The 19,044-nt window shown below is 37.1% G+C and overlaps 1 protein-coding gene and 9 non-coding genes across 10 annotated transcripts in view; 9 read left to right on the top strand and 1 right to left on the bottom strand.

Annotated features, from left to right (window-relative positions):
* The window catches only part of LOC149419440 (uncharacterized), a 138,042-nt gene that overhangs the window by 75,654 nt on the left and 43,344 nt on the right, over nt 1-19,044 (bottom strand). The gene's annotated exons all lie outside the window — the stretch shown is intronic.
* LOC149419449 (5S ribosomal RNA) lies at nt 7,111-7,229 on the top strand. The gene has a single exon (XR_016302917.1). It is a non-coding gene; the product is annotated as a 5S ribosomal RNA (ribosomal RNA).
* Nucleotides 7,553-7,671, top strand: LOC149419448 (5S ribosomal RNA). Its single transcript, XR_016302916.1, has one exon. It is a non-coding gene; the product is annotated as a 5S ribosomal RNA (ribosomal RNA).
* LOC149419447 (5S ribosomal RNA) lies at nt 7,995-8,113 on the top strand. Its single transcript, XR_016302915.1, has one exon. It is a non-coding gene; the product is annotated as a 5S ribosomal RNA (ribosomal RNA).
* Nucleotides 11,457-11,575, top strand: LOC149419446 (5S ribosomal RNA). The gene has a single exon (XR_016302914.1). It is a non-coding gene; the product is annotated as a 5S ribosomal RNA (ribosomal RNA).
* Nucleotides 11,899-12,017, top strand: LOC149419445 (5S ribosomal RNA). Its single transcript, XR_016302913.1, has one exon. It is a non-coding gene; the product is annotated as a 5S ribosomal RNA (ribosomal RNA).
* On the top strand, nt 12,341-12,459 carry LOC149419444 (5S ribosomal RNA). The gene has a single exon (XR_016302912.1). It is a non-coding gene; the product is annotated as a 5S ribosomal RNA (ribosomal RNA).
* On the top strand, nt 15,637-15,755 carry LOC149419443 (5S ribosomal RNA). The gene has a single exon (XR_016302910.1). It is a non-coding gene; the product is annotated as a 5S ribosomal RNA (ribosomal RNA).
* On the top strand, nt 16,079-16,197 carry LOC149419442 (5S ribosomal RNA). Its single transcript, XR_016302909.1, has one exon. It is a non-coding gene; the product is annotated as a 5S ribosomal RNA (ribosomal RNA).
* LOC149419441 (5S ribosomal RNA) lies at nt 16,521-16,639 on the top strand. The gene has a single exon (XR_016302908.1). It is a non-coding gene; the product is annotated as a 5S ribosomal RNA (ribosomal RNA).

Raw genomic sequence — 19,044 nt, 5'->3', positions numbered from 1 at the left:
GGACTCTCTCAGGACATCACCTTGGTTGAGTTATGGATTCATACGTCCGTCACTCCTACCCACCTCTCATAGCTTTTTCATTCCCAGAATTTCATCTCCTTTCTTTACTTCGACACTCGTTATGCAGGACCCGGGTTCGAATCCCATATCTTTATAACTTTTATTTTTTTTTATCAACGATTTGTAATAATGTAGTAAAAAATTACATAAATTTGTTAATTTACCTTTACTTTACTTTACGGTACCTATATGATATTTTGGTCGAAATATAGCTTACAAATCGAGCCGGTAGAGTCGCTCGGTATTTTGATTAATTATTTTTATTTCCTATACAACATCTCCAAAAATGACTAAGGATCTGAAGGGAATATAATCTATTACAGATATTTCCTTCCGCAGAAACAATAATTTATGAACATCTCTTAGAAACTCAAAAGTAAGGTACCCAAACTAAAAAATAGCGGCATTTATAAACTTCAGTGTGACGAATGTAACGCTGTATAAGTCGAACAAACTGGCAGGTCTTTTAATACTAGATTCAAAGAACACATGCAATACTTTAAAAGTGATGGTAAAATTCAGTCACAATTTGCTAAAGATCTTGATAAAAAATAACTCACTCAATGATAATAATAAACCAACTTCGTTACATATATAAAATAAAGTCCGTAAGCTCAGTCTTTTAGAGTAGTTGGAAATTAATAAAAATTCTAATAATCCTAAAACTAGTTCGATAAATAAATAAACAAACACACTTCGCTAGCTACTCCCAGATATATTCTAACCAAGTTCAATTATTATAGAATATACAAAAAATCTAATTCAATTATTATAGAATATACAAAAAATCTAATTCAATTATTATAGAATATACAAAAAATCTAATTCAATTATTATAGAATATACAAAAAATATAATTCAATTATTATAGAATATACAAAAAATATAATTCAATAATTACAGAATATACAAAAAATATAATTCAATTATTATGGAATACAAAAAATAAAAAAATTATGTAAAATAATGCATGCAACGACTTTTATTCACAATTGAACAATACAATGAAAATTATAACCACGTAAACACCTCAGCACAGGTTCTCCCAGTGAGGTGTTCATGAAACATATAACATTACCCACCACAGTGTCACCTACTCAAACCTACCTCACATATTTATTTTTATATTTTTAATTTATTTTAACTTAAATTATAACCATATTGACATATTTAACTCGACTATACGCGACATAAAACAAAAACTCAATAGTCAACAAAACTCAAACTAGAAGTTCAATTCCTATATATTCCCGTCCTTTGCCTCTTAATCCTTATCCTATATTTCCCCCTCCTCCCCCCCACCCTCCTTTATTTTAATATTTTTAATATTTCCTAACTAAACAAGAAATTAATTTAAGAGAACATGTCTATGCCATTGTACACCATTGTAACACCATTAACTATTCATCAGTGGAAAGTTCATAATTGGCATAATTGATAATATTATTATTGTATCATTATATAATTAAAGATTTGCTGTCAACTTTTCCAAATAAATAAATAAATAAATAAAAAAAACACCATATTAACAACATTTCTAAATTAATGTATTATATACAAATGTAAATATTTGGTAGACACTGTAATAATTACAATAATGTATATTATATGTAATGTATAAAAATAAATAAATAATAAGGAAAACTTTATAGGGTAATAACCATTCATATCCGATACTCGGAAATCAATAATGGCGTTGTTTATAAAAATGAATTCTGTTTTCATTGTAAGTACCCATATGAAAATAATATAAATATACAGTCTGCAAGCGGTTTCACCACAATAATAGTGATAATGTAATGCCCTCAGAGGGCGAAATATCTGTCATGCCTAATAATAACTATACAGCACAATTTATTTTATATATTAAAAACATATAAAATAAATTTGGTATGAAAAACAAAGTTATTTTAACAAAAATTTGGTATGAAAAACAAAGTTAATTTGTTTTAAACAAAGTTATACAAGTGTTTGCTACTTGTGAAAAAAATAAGTAAAGTTCGATTGTAAGTGTTTTTTTCGATGCCTGTCTCACCAGGAAATACCTGTGTCGAGACATACGTCAGTATGTACGCACGAATTTGCTTGACAAATTAATTTATTTATATTTTGTGTTTTGGTTTTATTAAATAACCTTTGAATATTTTCATACGCGGACGTATTAAGTATTTTTAGACTGAAAGTATCCTTTTCCATTTTGACACATTTCCGTTTACGATAAAATGATTTTCACGAGAAATAATAAATAAAATGACATTTATACTACCCAAATTTGTGAAAAACCACCTCAGTATTTCGATAAAATTCCGCGAAAACCTGGTTTAAAACCTCTACAAAATCTGGTTTAGAGGATTTAAGAAAAATAATACATCGTTTTAAATGTATTCTGACTTTTGAATTTGAAACAATTCTGTAACAATTTATTTTTGTTCTCGGTTAGAATATGATGATGTACCTTCTTCTACATAAATTAAAGACAATGTTCATAAATATGTACTAAAACCAGTCGACCAATTTCGCTAAAAATTCCAAAGTATCTTATTAGTGATAGGTGAGTTTAGATAGAGGTTTAAATGCTAAAAGAAATCGGGTACGCCCGAATATTAACTCTAAACGGATTTTCGATCTATTTTATGAACAGCAAGCAAAGTATAAACAAGGAAAATATACGTTATTTCCAGTCCGGCCTCCGTTTTATGACTTAATTGAGTAATTAACCATATTTACAGCCATTGTTTACGGACTTCCTTGAAGAAGTTACTCTAATTTTCAGCACAGAGTCGTTGAGAAACTATGGTTATTCCTTTTTGAATGGCAAAGAAAAGTACCCTTACATCGCGTCAGTGGCGTGCGGTCCATAGTAATAAACCCTCGTACTTTTTTTTTTTTTTTTTTTTTTTCATGTGACACCTCACAAGAGCGTCCCTGCCTGTGCAGTGCACAGACAGGGGAACTATGTCACCACCCGGTTGGGCGGCGTTGTGAGGCGGAATAAGGTAGGGGCTGTAGGAAGGGATTTGTTTATGCGGGACTTGAAGAGGCTCGGAGGTATACGAGGGAGGAAAAACAGATGCCGGTAGCTCGTTCCACATACGAGCCGACTTACACAAAAACGAGTCGTAAAAAGGCCCGTTCTCATGAAGCCAACGTCAACCGTGAACGGGTGTTCAGCTCGTGTCCGTCGTTATTCGCGCGCGTGCACCGGTGCATCAGGAATCAATGCTGCTAGCTCCTTGGAGCAGGCTCCATTGAAATACCTGTAGAACAGACACAGCATGCCTACATTGCGTCTATGCATTAGAGAAGGCAATCGGTCTGTTAACAACGGATTGTCAATCAGACGGATCGCTCTCCTTTGCACAGATTCAAGCAGGTTTATCAAGTATTTTGGGGCACCAGCCCAAAGGTGGCTCCCAAATTCAATAGTTGGGCGGACTTGAGACTTGTACAGGGTCAGCAGCTGGTCACTGTTGAAGAATCTCCTAGCCCTGTATAAGAGGCCTCCAACTTCTTGGAGGCCTGATTTACTCGGGCTTCTATGGATCCCCGATACTTGAGCCGGTCTGATATAGTAACTCCAAGCATTTCAATGGAGTCTTTATTGGGGAGAGTGCTCCCATCAAATTGCACCAGACAGTCATTGATCTCCCTCTTTGCCGAAATCAGACACGCTTGGGTTTTTGAGACGTTGAAACTGACCAAGTTGGCCTTACCCCAGGCACGAACCATCTCGAGGTGGTGGTCAATTTTTTGTTTCAAAACTTCCCGAGCTGTTCGGACATCATGGGTGGAAGGGGGCCTGTCAAAAAGATAACCCTCGTGAACGGTGCTGTCATCAGCGTAGCAGTGAATTAGTGCACATTCAACGAGATCGTTGATGTGCAATAAAAACAGCGTCGGAGACAGCACAGATCCTTGTGGCACCCCCGCATTGATTTGGTGCGGTGAGGAAGAAGAGCCGTCAACCATGCTTTGAATTGTTCTTCCCCTCAGAAAGTCCGCAATCCAACTATGCAGGGTTGGGTGGATCCCATACGGTGGTAACTTCCCGATAAACGCCCGGTGCCAGACTCTGTCAAAGGCTTTGGAGATATCCAAACCAACGGTTTGAGTTTCACCAAAATGCTCCATGTACCGCCCCCAAATATGCGTCACATATCCGAGTAGATCGCCACACGATCGGTTTTGACGAAATCCATATTGCCGATCGCTTAGGATATTGTTATTGTCGAGATATGTGAGCAATTTGTTGTTAACCACCCTTTCTAATACCTTCGAGAGTATGGAAGTGATGGCTATGGAGCGGTAGTTAGAAGGGTCGGAGCGGTCCCCCCTTTTTGGGATTGGGTGGACGATTGCCTTTTTCCAAAGATCTGGCACCTTTCCACCTTTGAGAGAGAGCCTAAATAATTTCGCAAGCAGTGGAGTTATTTCTGCAGAACACCTCTTCAGGACCAAGGCAGGTATTCCGTCCGGCCCACTGGCTTTGTCGACTTTCAGCTCGTTCAAGACTCGGAGAACCTCTCTGTTCCGGATCTTTGGTTCCTCCATTTGAAAACCGCAGTGCGGAATGGAAGGGGGAGTCTCTCCGTTATCTTGAAGAGTTTTCCGCGAAAATTTTGCCTAATAATTCAGCCTTCTCGCGGGCCGAGTTAGCCAGCCGACCATCAGGCTTGGTCAGAGGTGGGAAAGTGGTTCTGCAGAAATTTCTTCCGATCGAGCTAGCGAGTGACCAGAAAGCACGGCTACCAGTGGGGCAGTCAGCCAGCTTTTTCGCAATTCTCTGATCGTGGTCGCTCTTAGCTCTATTTAGAACTCTCTTACAATCCTTTGCCCGTTTTCGGTATTCCGAAAGGTTATTCATGGAGCTAATCTTCCGGAGTGCATTAAAATCCGTATTTTTGAGTCTGACAGCTTCAGCACAGCGATGGTCGAACCACGGTTTTGTGCCCGCTCCAGAGGATTTGACGGAGAAGGGAATGTAGCAATCCATTGCTGATGTGATTACTTCTCCTACTTCGCGTGCACAAATTGATGGGTCCTCGGAGCTAAAGCATACAGTACTCCAAGGAAAGGCGCCGAAGAAAGACCGCATGCCGTCCCATTTTGCTGCCCTGTAGTGCCATACCTTCCTCTTTACATGTTTGTCAGGTTGACGGTTCATGGAAGATGGGACAGAGGTGGTAATCAGGCAGTGGTCAGAGGATCCTAAGGGCGCTGTCACCTCCACTCTGTACCCGAGTGGTTCACTAGTGAGAAACAGATCGAGTAGGTTGGCTCGATGTGATGGGATGTCTGGTATTCTGGTCGGAGATTCTATGAGTTGGCTTAGTCCATGGATAAGAGCAAAGGATTCCGCTGATCTACCGGCAGAGTTCGTTGGGCCCGAGAATTTCAGCCATTGTTCATTATGAACATTGAAGTCCCCCAGGATTACAAACTCGGCCGATGGGTAACGGGGCAAGAGAATATCTACAGTGTCACTCAAGTATTTAAACAACTCAACAGTGTCTGATTCGGCAAGGTTTAGTGAGCGATATAGGCACGCATAAATTTTCATCATACCGGTGAGATCCACACGTACCCATAACACTTCGTGTTTTGCGCTCTCGATATTTGCGAGACGAGCGCAGCTGATGTCAGCACGGCTGTAAAGGCAGACACCTCCTTTTGGCCTGAAAAGGCTTTCCAGATGATATCCTGGGCAGTTCAGATAGGAGGTATCTGGGGGCTCGGCAATCTGAGTTTCCGTAAGGAAGAGGAGATGGGGATTTTGTGATTGAAGGTGGTGGTGGATGGGAGTTAGGTTGGTGTGCAGACCGCGAATGTTAGCGAAATTCACCTTCATCCTCGGTCCACACTGAGGACTCCTACTGTTCGCTGTCGCTGAGTTTATATTGATTGGTTGTGAATTCATAGTTTTTAAGTTTGTTTTATTTGTTTGTGGGATTTAGGATGGGTTGGGAAGGATTAGGTTAAAAAGGTTGGGTAGGGAGCTGGAGAGTGGAGCAACTGGATACACCAAATGTAAGGTATGTTCTTCTGACTGCGGTTCCAGGCAATGGGCAGGAGAGTCCGACTGTGGAGGTTGCCCAGTGCGCCCCAAACGCTGAATGCTGGGTCCTCACCGGTTACGAACCAGCACAACATCAGCGGCAGGGTTTTTTCGCTGGCTGATGGGGCAGCCCACCCTTGGTCGTGAGCCCAAGGGTCGGGCCCCTGTACTATCCAGCGGCCCGGACAGCGATAACTGGTTTACTGGATCTCCCTCAACCGGCCTCTCCCAGCCCGGCCCGCCCCGCAGTAAGTAGGCCGACCCATTCATCAGTGTGATCCAGAACGCACAACCCTCCATGAGCCCGGGCACCCCTGCTAAGTCACCAAACGTAGCGAACCACTTCAGGTGACCTGTGGCAGAGGTGTTGGTAACCCAGAGTATGGTTCCCGGGGCGGCGGTACCCATTGACCACCTCCCAAATTAAGTTACTAAACCATTAAGTTACTAAACCATTAAGTTACTAAACCATTAAGGTACTAAACCATTTAATTAAAAAAACTTTTGAATTTAGGTATTCATTAAGTTATCTTTTTCTTTTCCGAGAAGTCAAGCATTTAATCTAACTCAGGAGCGTTTTGTGTCGCATTCCTGATTGACGCATAGACATTTGTGCATAGAAACCTTATTTGCACGAATTCATTACCGACGCAATACTATTATATCATATTCCTAATATTGCCTGAATTACACCTGCCGAGTGCTTGGCCGAGACAGTGCATTCGGCCGAGTGCTCGGCTGATGTGATCAGTACATTCAGTAGGTATAATAGCGGTAGAGTGATTTAGACAAAACAGACCCTTCACTCGCTCTCCACTCGGTCAGTGCGATCAGTCGAGTCAGTCAGAGAAAGAAAAAAAAAGTGGGTGTGTCAAGCCTACGCAAGACAGAAGTGAAACTTCTAGTATTCTTCTCTCTTATTATTAGGGCTTTTTTATACTAATTTTCATATATTTATTGGCAGGTAGAGTAGAAATTAATATTGTTTAGCGTTTGCCAACGACCATACCATGTTGAACACACCGGTTCTCGTCCGATCACCGAAGTTAAGCAACATTGGGCGCGGTCAGTACTTGGATGGGTGACCGCTTGGGAACACCGCGTGCCGTTGGCCCATTTTTTATGGTAATTTCATGTTTTTTTTTATTTTTTTATCGTTACTATCATTAATAATATCATAAAATTCTTTAACTTTTCAAGTATGCTACAGGCCTAAAATATTACTTAGTGGATTGATATTATGGTCAACCATTGAAAAAAAAAATTCCTGCAAAGTTATGGATGTAATTACGATCTTTTTCAAGCGCGTATGTAATGATTATTTTTATCAACGTCGCACACACCTTGCTAATGTTTTCAGTATTATTAGGGCTTTTTTATACTAATTTTCATATATTTATTGGCAGGTAGAGTAGAAATTAATATTGTTTAGCGTTTGCCAACGACCATACCATGTTGAACACACCGGTTCTCGTCCGATCACCGAAGTTAAGCAACATTGGGCGCGGTCAGTACTTGGATGGGTGACCGCTTGGGAACACCGCGTGCCGTTGGCCCATTTTTTATGGTAATTTCATGTTTTTTTTTATTTTTTTATCGTTACTATCATTAATAATATCATAAAATTCTTTAACTTTTCAAGTATGCTACAGGCCTAAAATATTACTTAGTGGATTGATATTATGGTCAACCATTGAAAAAAAAAATTCCTGCAAAGTTATGGATGTAATTACGATCTTTTTCAAGCGCGTATGTAATGATTATTTTTATCAACGTCGCACACACCTTGCTAATGTTTTCAGTATTATTAGGGCTTTTTTATACTAATTTTCATATATTTATTGGCAGGTAGAATAGAAATTAATATTGTTTAGCGTTTGCCAACGACCATACCATGTTGAACACACCGGTTCTCGTCCGATCACCGAAGTTAAGCAACATTGGGCGCGGTCAGTACTTGGATGGGTGACCGCTTGGGAACACCGCGTGCCGTTGGCCCATTTTTTATGGTAATTTTATGTTTTTTTTTATTTTTTTATCGTTAACATCATAAAAAATTTTATATCATTCTTTAACTTTTCAAGTATGCTACAGGCCTAAAATATTACTTAGTGGATTGATATTATGGTCAACCATTGAAAAAAAAAAAGGCGTTAAAAACAAAAAAATTATGTGCGATGGCCGAGAATCGAACTCGGATCAACTGCTTGGAAAGCAACTACGCTGACCATTACACCACCAACGCCAGTTGTCGAGATGAGCTAAGAAGCATTTATATTTTACTTCAAAACTTTGACTAGATCAAATGAACTTTAATCGGTCCCGCATTTTCGTTTCGGTCATGAGTTGGTTTTACTCCGGTACTCGAAATTGCATGACGCGGGTAAAGAAGTTTCACTTCAAAAAATGGTGTTTTATACTTTTGTTATTACACAACTATCATTATTTTTCATACTTGGCGTAACCATGTCAATAGCACTTTAAACGAGCTGACATGCCCACTGTCTCTTTTACAAGTGATCACTTCTACTCTCCAACAAGTTGCTCGACCGAGTAATAAAGCGAGTGACTCGGCTGAGCACTCGGCTGGTGTAATTCAGCCTTTTGGAATAACTACTTAAATCCTGTAACCTAATAAAGATTTATCACATGTTCCGAATTCAAATACCATAAAATCACATTGATTTATTATTTTAAGGCGAGACATGAAGCGAAAAAATAGGTTCCGCTTTTTTACCTCCAACTGACCTCCAACTTTCCCAATGCTCTAACTACAACTACCGAATCCGGTCTACGTGCAACGGTTATCGCGTTATTATAATGGAACAAGTTTCGACGAGATTTAAATAACGCAGTAGCGCCTGTAATTCTAGCTCTATGTGAAATCAATCATTTTCCGACAGCCGTTATCGCTGCTTTCCACGCTTCGAGAACCAAAAACATTAAAAAAATAGTCTACGCGTTTATTTATTTTGCCAACAATCACTTCCAAGCGCTCCATTCGATATCATCCATTAATCCGATTTACGTCCTCTTCATCAACCGTTGTCAAAGTTTCCACGGAAAGCGTAGCGCGACCATAATTCACTGAGCAAGCGGAAATTTACATGTTTTGATGTTTTATCGATGAAATGCTTTCAGAAGCTTTGTGGAAAAACTGGGGAAGATTATTGCATTCACAGGGAAATTCTGAGATGGAGTGTGTTTGATATTTCAGTACCTACCAGTGGCGGTTCGTGGCGATGCTCAATGGGGGGTATAATTAAAGTTTTACTTAAAAAAATATAAAATTTTCAGTATATTTTCATGTTTCGAATATGTGTCTATAAAAATGAAGGAAAAGTGAAAAGTTTTTATCAAAAAACCCAAAATATTTTCTGTACACCAATAATGACTTATTATATTTAATTGTGTTTTGTTTTAATCCGGGGCGCACCCAAATTTGACATTTTTATTTGAAAGTGATATATTTATGCCATTTTCACAAAAGCTCTGACTTCACGTGGACAACGTATATCGGACGCTTCGCCGTGATAAAATATGAATATTTTGGCCTTGAAGATAGAGACGTACGTACCTCTTACTCTACGAGACAGGATATTGTTCGTATGAAATATTTAATTTGAGTTATCTGTTCATAGGTGCGTTCTGGATTACGCTCCTATGAGTTAAAGTGGCGCGCTGTTCAAAATGTATTAATATAACCATAAATGTTCTTATTTGCTTATCTTTAGAAGTTCAGAGAACATCACCACTGATAACTATAACCTATCTCTTTAATGGGGTGTGGATATTGTGAATACTCTGAGGATCAAAATTTTATCATTTGAGAGTAAAATAAGTTATAACGCTTTTAGAAAACATGTTCGGATCGACAGTAAAAATAGTACTTATTGAGTAAGAGGATTCGTGTGTTTGCACTAACCCTGTGAATCGGTTTTCATTATCAGGAGACTATTCACTAAACGCTGGAAGCGTTATTAGTATCTGATGAATAAAGTCTGCTTTGCTTTGTATCTTTTGATAAACTCAATATAAAGAGATGATGGATGAAAGAAACTGGATTGTTATTTCAGAGGAAACTGATGCAATTTTGTGATAAGTGAAACAAAAAACCTTTAAACCAGGATTTAAATATATGCCTTGTATGATTTATCAATATTTATAATGTAAGTTTATACTAACTAACCATCACGCCGCTTCTCCGCAGGGGTAGGCAGAGAGGATGTACCGCCAAACAACTCGGTCTTGGCACACACTCCTTGCCTCATTCATTTTCATACATCGTCTCATACAATCTTCTATTATGATATAATGATAATTTAATAATCTTATTACTATCATAATGGATATGTATTATATTTAAAAAAAATAAGAAAAAAATATATAACTTTACATATACATTTGAAAATAATTTATAATTAGTTATACATATAAAGTGAAGTGAAAGAGAAAAAATATAAAGTTGATATAATATTATTCTAAATAATAGTATTAGAAAACTAATGTGATAATATTATGCTAATTAGGTATTAATGTAATTATCTAAGTTACATTATATTGTTTATTTTATTTTAAAATTTATAATAATCCGGTTGTAATCTCTTCCTTTGTTGGGTGATAGATTATGCTATAAGTTCAAAGCATTTTTTATAACTCCATAATTATTTGCTCGCCATACAATCCCATACATACTTGTGCTACAAGTGTGAGCGTGGCTACTACTTACGGCAGGAGAAGGGGTCAGAACAATTTACGTATAGCCGTTATTAAGCGGCTGTCATCTGTGACAGATCCCATACAAAGAAATGATATTCCGCGGCAGTCCCCCAATTGATCTGACCCCCTCTCCTGGGGAATATTATAGCGTTGTGTGTCAGCCTTACAAATAATCCGTACATGCCACGCCCATATTATGCGCGCATAATAAAGCGTGATGTATCTAAGGCTTAAGCCACACCACTCCAGTGTACGTGTAGTAGTGTCGTGCAAAAATTAATGGAGTGAACAAGCCCATTATGTTTTCATATACCTATGTATTTTCAAAATTTGTTTTTAATCGCATGCTTACAAATGCTGGGTACATTTCAGCATTTTAAATATTATTGTAGGTACCTTTTTATTGAAAGTTTTTGAACATTGGAATAGTTAATACAAGATAATTTAAGTATAAAATTCAAGGAAATATTAAGTTTAAACAAAAAAAAAGTGGGTGTGTCAAGCCTACGCAAGACAGAAGTGAAACTTCTAGTATTCTTCTCTCTTATTATTAGGGCTTTTTTATACTAATTTTCATATATTTATTGGCAGGTAGAGTAGAAATTAATATTGTTTAGCGTTTGCCAACGACCATACCATGTTGAACACACCGGTTCTCGTCCGATCACCGAAGTTAAGCAACATTGGGCGCGGTCAGTACTTGGATGGGTGACCGCTTGGGAACACCGCGTGCCGTTGGCCCATTTTTTATGGTAATTTCATGTTTTTTTTTATTTTTTTATCGTTACTATCATTAATAATATCATAAAATTCTTTAACTTTTCAAGTATGCTACAGGCCTAAAATATTACTTAGTGGATTGATATTATGGTCAACCATTGAAAAAAAAAATTCCTGCAAAGTTATGGATGTAATTACGATCTTTTTCAAGCGCGTATGTAATGATTATTTTTATCAACGTCGCACACACCTTGCTAATGTTTTCAGTATTATTAGGGCTTTTTTATACTAATTTTCATATATTTATTGGCAGGTAGAGTAGAAATTAATATTGTTTAGCGTTTGCCAACGACCATACCATGTTGAACACACCGGTTCTCGTCCGATCACCGAAGTTAAGCAACATTGGGCGCGGTCAGTACTTGGATGGGTGACCGCTTGGGAACACCGCGTGCCGTTGGCCCATTTTTTATGGTAATTTCATGTTTTTTTTTATTTTTTTATCGTTACTATCATTAATAATATCATAAAATTCTTTAACTTTTCAAGTATGCTACAGGCCTAAAATATTACTTAGTGGATTGATATTATGGTCAACCATTGAAAAAAAAAATTCCTGCAAAGTTATGGATGTAATTACGATCTTTTTCAAGCGCGTATGTAATGATTATTTTTATCAACGTCGCACACACCTTGCTAATGTTTTCAGTATTATTAGGGCTTTTTTATACTAATTTTCATATATTTATTGGCAGGTAGAATAGAAATTAATATTGTTTAGCGTTTGCCAACGACCATACCATGTTGAACACACCGGTTCTCGTCCGATCACCGAAGTTAAGCAACATTGGGCGCGGTCAGTACTTGGATGGGTGACCGCTTGGGAACACCGCGTGCCGTTGGCCCATTTTTTATGGTAATTTTATGTTTTTTTTTATTTTTTTATCGTTAACATCATAAAAAATTTTATATCATTCTTTAACTTTTCAAGTATGCTACAGGCCTAAAATATTACTTAGTGGATTGATATTATGGTCAACCATTGAAAAAAAAAAAGGCGTTAAAAACAAAAAAATTATGTGCGATGGCCGAGAATCGAACTCGGATCAACTGCTTGGAAAGCAACTACGCTGACCATTACACCACCAACGCCAGTTGTCGAGATGAGCTAAGAAGCATTTATATTTTACTTCAAAACTTTGACTAGATCAAATGAACTTTAATCGGTCCCGCATTTTCGTTTCGGTCATGAGTTGGTTTTACTCCGGTACTCGAAATTGCATGACGCGGGTAAAGAAGTTTCACTTCAAAATTCTATGAAGGCAAAGTCTGAGCGAGCTTATTTTAATATATTTATTTTTTAAATGTTTTTATGATTAAAGATTTTAAAATTAAATTTAATATATCGAGTATTATGTAAATCATTCATATTCTAGGAAAATAAATGTAAAATGGAGTAGTTATAAGCAAAGTAAAAATATGATAATTAACGGAATTAACTGTAAGATGTGGAAGTTTAAAAATCAAATTAAAATTTAATCCAAAAAGAAAAACGCTAAAATTCTGCCAAGGAGTAAATACTACAGATGACTGTGACTTGTAAGAAAAATATATCTATTTCAGAGCATTTTAGCCAAGATTTGATATGAATTTTATACGAGTTAATGTTTAGATTCAATGTGGTCTTTCAAAGGTTATAAAGTTTTCAATTATACATTTTAGGGATAGTAAAATTAGGCTTCAGGCTTTTGTTTTGCAATGGGGTACCTACAAAGATATTAGAAGAACGAGATGTGCTATGCGCAGTTCGTACTGAGTGGAATTGTTTTGCCGAGTGTCGCCGGTTTTGTTCACCAATACTACTGCACACCTTCGCTTACGCTAAGGCATCGCTAAGGTATCCGCACTAATACATATATATGATTTCTGTGCGTACACGACCCGATACCGTTCAAAGTACCCTAATTAGGTAGTACTCCGGCTACGGTCCGGCGGCCAACATAGCATATCTCGTTCTTCTAATATCTTTGGGTACCTACTTAAAATACTTACTTACTTAAGCCCCCGCATACCTGATTTCTACCGATTTATAACAAGTTTCACGTTAATTCTTTATGATTTTAAGTTTAAAAAAAAACATTTTTGAACATAATATCTATACGTTTGTTATGCCGAAATGTTAATAATATCAAATTCCCTCGATAGAAAAAGATCGCAAGAAAGCTCCGAAATGTATTAAAAATACTTTTTTTCTGTTATTTAATATGTTACGGGCATGAAAAAATTATCGTGTATCTTTAAATGCAACTAAAGCATTTGTCACAAGATTTTTGCTCTATTTCAAATAAGTCGTGTTTTATTAAATATTTTCACAATTTTCGCTTTATTATTATCGTTTTTAATATTTGCGCCCTCCCTCTAACATTCGTAATAATATATCTGTCTTTCAAACCATTTTTTGACCGCTTAGTACTGGGCCTTAAGTGCCATGTCTTACTTTATTTTTTTATTGAATGAATAGTTAATACATATCAACAAACAAGTCCTGCTAAGCCAATTGAATTGGCTTGTCAACAGGTACTTAAAGTTTAGTTACATATACATTTTAGAAGTTATAATTTACATCTCATATCTACTAATGGCAGAAGTGAACGAAGCCTTAAAGTCAATTGCCAATGAACTAACAGAATGTCCCAGGAATAGTAGATTAAAGATGAACCTCGAAAAAGCAGTCATTTCATTGAATAAATGGTCAAAGTTAGAAATAAAATGCAAAGAGATAAAATTGAGACACGAAGATAATAATTTTATATAAAATGCTTAAATCCTAAAATAGAAGATAAAAATAAAGTAATAAAAAATATTTCAATAAAAAGTACTAAAAAACAGTACCCACCTTGAATTTAAATGATATTGGAATAAAACACAGCGGAAATGTAAAAATTACTAACATGCAAAAATAAAACATTTTATTCAACGAAAAGTATCGTGGTACTGTAGATCTGAACTCATTTCAGCCACAAAGAGACAGAGAATTCAATTCGGAGTATTCGAAATACGAGAATATTGCAGCCAAAAAGTTCAACCGATTTCTCAGTAAACTCATTATTTGTTGAGATTTTGAATTATATATTATGTTTCCAATAGTCGTTCGAGTGGCTATTCTACGATCTCCAATGGTTTCAAAACAGAAATAAAACTATTTACCCTTGTTTACCCGAAATTCGTCGAACATTCGAAAGCTCTACGAAAGTTCAATATGGGAAAAAGACAAAGCGGAGCAATGACCGGAATAACAAAGTCACCCTTATCTGAACCAGTGATCTCTTTTTATTTTCATTTAGAATCACTGGATTTTGTGGAGAGGAGAAGGAGATTGAAGAAGAAGGTGGGGAAGTACCTGGCTATTCAGATATGGTCACCAAACACGACCAAAGCCATTTAAAGCAACGTTACAATTCTGAATGGCAGTATTACACCAGGACGATACTGAGAGTATCTTCCACTTTGTAACGTACCACAAATATACTACATATTATTTCTAATGATTAAATCGTGAAATAACACGAATTAATCAAATATATACAATAGGGAATTCTCTTCACATCAAAAATTCACTTATTATTAATTATTCATATGTAGAAAAACTTCAGACACAAGAATACATAGTTTTTATAATTTTCAAAAATCATTTATTAAAGTTATAATTACTTTCAAAACAGGCGCGAACGAAATATTTCAATGCAGCTAAGAACGCCCGGTGATTGATCAAGCGTTCAAGGGCGAACGATGACGTCGCGGTTGACCGGCCTGAGTAGATCCTGCAAACCGATGGCGGCGGCGGCGGCAAAGGTGTGACGTAGCACTTGTGACGTAGCGGTCAAGATGGCACATGACCGTTTTCAATTTTTAAAACAACTACAAAAAATTGAAAATGCATTTAAAAAAAGTGGGTGTGTCAAGCCTACGCAAGACAGAAGTGAAACTTCTAGTATTCTTCTCTCTTATTATTAGGGCTTTTTTATACTAATTTTCATATATTTATTGGCAGGTAGAGTAGAAATTAATATTGTTTAGCGTTTGCCAACGACCATACCATGTTGAACACACCGGTTCTCGTCCGATCACCGAAGTTAAGCAACATTGGGCGCGGTCAGTACTTGGATGGGTGACCGCTTGGGAACACCGCGTGCCGTTGGCCCATTTTTTATGGTAATTTCATGTTTTTTTTTATTTTTTTATCGTTACTATCATTAATAATATCATAAAATTCTTTAACTTTTCAAGTATGCTACAGGCCTAAAATATTACTTAGTGGATTGATATTATGGTCAACCATTGAAAAAAAAAATTCCTGCAAAGTTATGGATGTAATTACGATCTTTTTCAAGCGCGTATGTAATGATTATTTTTATCAACGTCGCACACACCTTGCTAATGTTTTCAGTATTATTAGGGCTTTTTTATACTAATTTTCATATATTTATTGGCAGGTAGAGTAGAAATTAATATTGTTTAGCGTTTGCCAACGACCATACCATGTTGAACACACCGGTTCTCGTCCGATCACCGAAGTTAAGCAACATTGGGCGCGGTCAGTACTTGGATGGGTGACCGCTTGGGAACACCGCGTGCCGTTGGCCCATTTTTTATGGTAATTTCATGTTTTTTTTTATTTTTTTATCGTTACTATCATTAATAATATCATAAAATTCTTTAACTTTTCAAGTATGCTACAGGCCTAAAATATTACTTAGTGGATTGATATTATGGTCAACCATTGAAAAAAAAAATTCCTGCAAAGTTATGGATGTAATTACGATCTTTTTCAAGCGCGTATGTAATGATTATTTTTATCAACGTCGCACACACCTTGCTAATGTTTTCAGTATTATTAGGGCTTTTTTATACTAATTTTCATATATTTATTGGCAGGTAGAATAGAAATTAATATTGTTTAGCGTTTGCCAACGACCATACCATGTTGAACACACCGGTTCTCGTCCGATCACCGAAGTTAAGCAACATTGGGCGCGGTCAGTACTTGGATGGGTGACCGCTTGGGAACACCGCGTGCCGTTGGCCCATTTTTTATGGTAATTTTATGTTTTTTTTTATTTTTTTATCGTTAACATCATAAAAAATTTTATATCATTCTTTAACTTTTCAAGTATGCTACAGGCCTAAAATATTACTTAGTGGATTGATATTATGGTCAACCATTGAAAAAAAAAAAGGCGTTAAAAACAAAAAAATTATGTGCGATGGCCGAGAATCGAACTCGGATCAACTGCTTGGAAAGCAACTACGCTGACCATTACACCACCAACGCCAGTTGTCGAGATGAGCTAAGAAGCATTTATATTTTACTTCAAAACTTTGACTAGATCAAATGAACTTTAATCGGTCCCGCATTTTCGTTTCGGTCATGAGTTGGTTTTACTCCGGTACTCGAAATTGCATGACGCGGGTAAAGAAGTTTCACTTCAAAAAAGAAAAAAAGAGGCACATAATAAAATAATTATCTTTATTGAAATAAATTATTTACAAAATGCACTAGAATTCCCTATTTACTTGAGCACGCCAGGATGTGAACCCGCGACGTTCAGCTTGATAATCGGGAGCCTTACTCCTCGACCACGGGGCCGTCAAACTGTTCGCAAATCGAGTTGCTGTTGAAATACATGGAAGTTACTCTTTCTCATTCATTCTGACAATAAGAGTTAATTAAAAATTTGCATGAAACTGGAATTCCAGCTCTACATTATTGGTGAGACTAAACTAGGGAGGCATGTGGAATTATGATATTTGAAGCACACGCGCTCGCCTCGTCTGTGCTTCGTAACAATGTTTTTGTTTGTTTTATTTTGCTTGCCTGGATTAAAAATATATTTAAGTATAATATAAAAAAATATCGCGGTGAATAATATGGTGTGGTGGGTGTACTGATAATGAGCGTGATTAGCTACTAGTAGCTAATGTGTAGACATTCAATGATAATCCAAGCAACAGCTGCGCGATACGGGAGTGATGATAGTAGCTTTCAGGGTTCTTCCCCACAGAAAAATTGTCTCATCAACAGTGTAGAGGAGACATACAAATATGTTTTTAGATGAAGAGATTTTTCATCATATTTAATTTAGTTCAGAACGGAAAAGAGTCAATATAAATTATTTGCCGATGAGAGAAATTACGTTGTGAGTTGTAATATTTGCGTTTACCAAATAATAGAGAACATGCTGCAAACTCAACGAAACAATAGCTTAAATTTCGATGGATTGTTCGATTTGCTGCTTTGTAAAACTCATTTCGTCTTTAATGTTACAATACACTCGTTATATTCTAGGTGTTCATAGATGGCGTTAATTAATTTATTTTTATTAAAATACGCTTTTCGCAAGGTATTGCTTGTAATTGATTGTATTTGTAGCCTATTTAAAGCGGCTACGTCGAGGTACCTAAAGTCAGTCAGCCAATAATTTGTCGCTACAGAGTCTTACAACTGGGTACCCAGTACAAGCGCCCGCCGCCAAAAGAATCGGGCAGCCGCTTTGGTCGGTCCCTCGCACCTCGTCACACTCGACTCAGGGCCAAGGGCCAAGGGTACGCAGCCCATTAGCGCTCGTATCAAGCTGTCAAGATCCACAGTATCTTCGCTCTCTTACTTCACACTAGAGTACCAGGAAGACCCAACGTCTTGCCCGGCGCTGAACACCATCTATAAGTACAGTATCCACCAACGCGGTGTCGAGCCACTGACTTCATCGCCTCGACCAGTCCACCGTTCATCTCCGCTTACATCTGGTGTCGATCTTTCCGAGGACGTTCACCGACTCGGTATCGATCTTCTGCCCGGGGAATTCACCGTCGACTACATCTACCAACTGCGAGAGCATTGATTTGGAGTCATATCTCTACTAACTGACTCAATAAACGCTGTGACCTCACAACCTCTTTCATTTGTCTCCTTACCACGTCCCAAAAAATCAATAGATTTTTCCGTAATTATCTTGTTTTAAGATCTTATTAAAATATTTTTCATTACTGGAGATGTTACTTTTCATACAAAAATGCACAGTTTTGTGGGTTAATTGTGATTTTTGTATTTAAAACCAATTTATATAATCTCCTTTATATTCATATTTAATATGTCGAAGATCAACACAGGATTTATAGAGGCAAATTTTTTCTCCCTTTTTGAATCGTCGATTGTACTCGAAGCGTTACTGATAAATAATTGTAGTTAGGTTATATTATTATGTTAGATTACGAATTACAACTATTTGAGCAGTGTGGGAAAGTCGAAAACCCAGTCGTGCAAACAACATTTAACTCTCTTTAACCTTAACCTGTACGTGCAGAGCTTAGTGCCGGCACATGCTGATAAGTAATAAGGATATTGCCGAGACGTGTGGATAGTGAGAGGAATGGAGGTAGTAGTGTATGGTGATTGGTATTTGGTATGGACTCACGCGGTTGGTTGTGTTTAG

Source organism: Hesperophylax consimilis, chromosome 12 (genome assembly GCF_061612785.1).
Source record: "Hesperophylax consimilis isolate HC1 chromosome 12, BYU_Hcon_1.0, whole genome shotgun sequence".
Classification (NCBI taxonomy): domain Eukaryota; kingdom Metazoa; phylum Arthropoda; class Insecta; order Trichoptera; family Limnephilidae; genus Hesperophylax; species Hesperophylax consimilis.
This window is presented reverse-complemented; position numbering and strand designations above follow the sequence as displayed.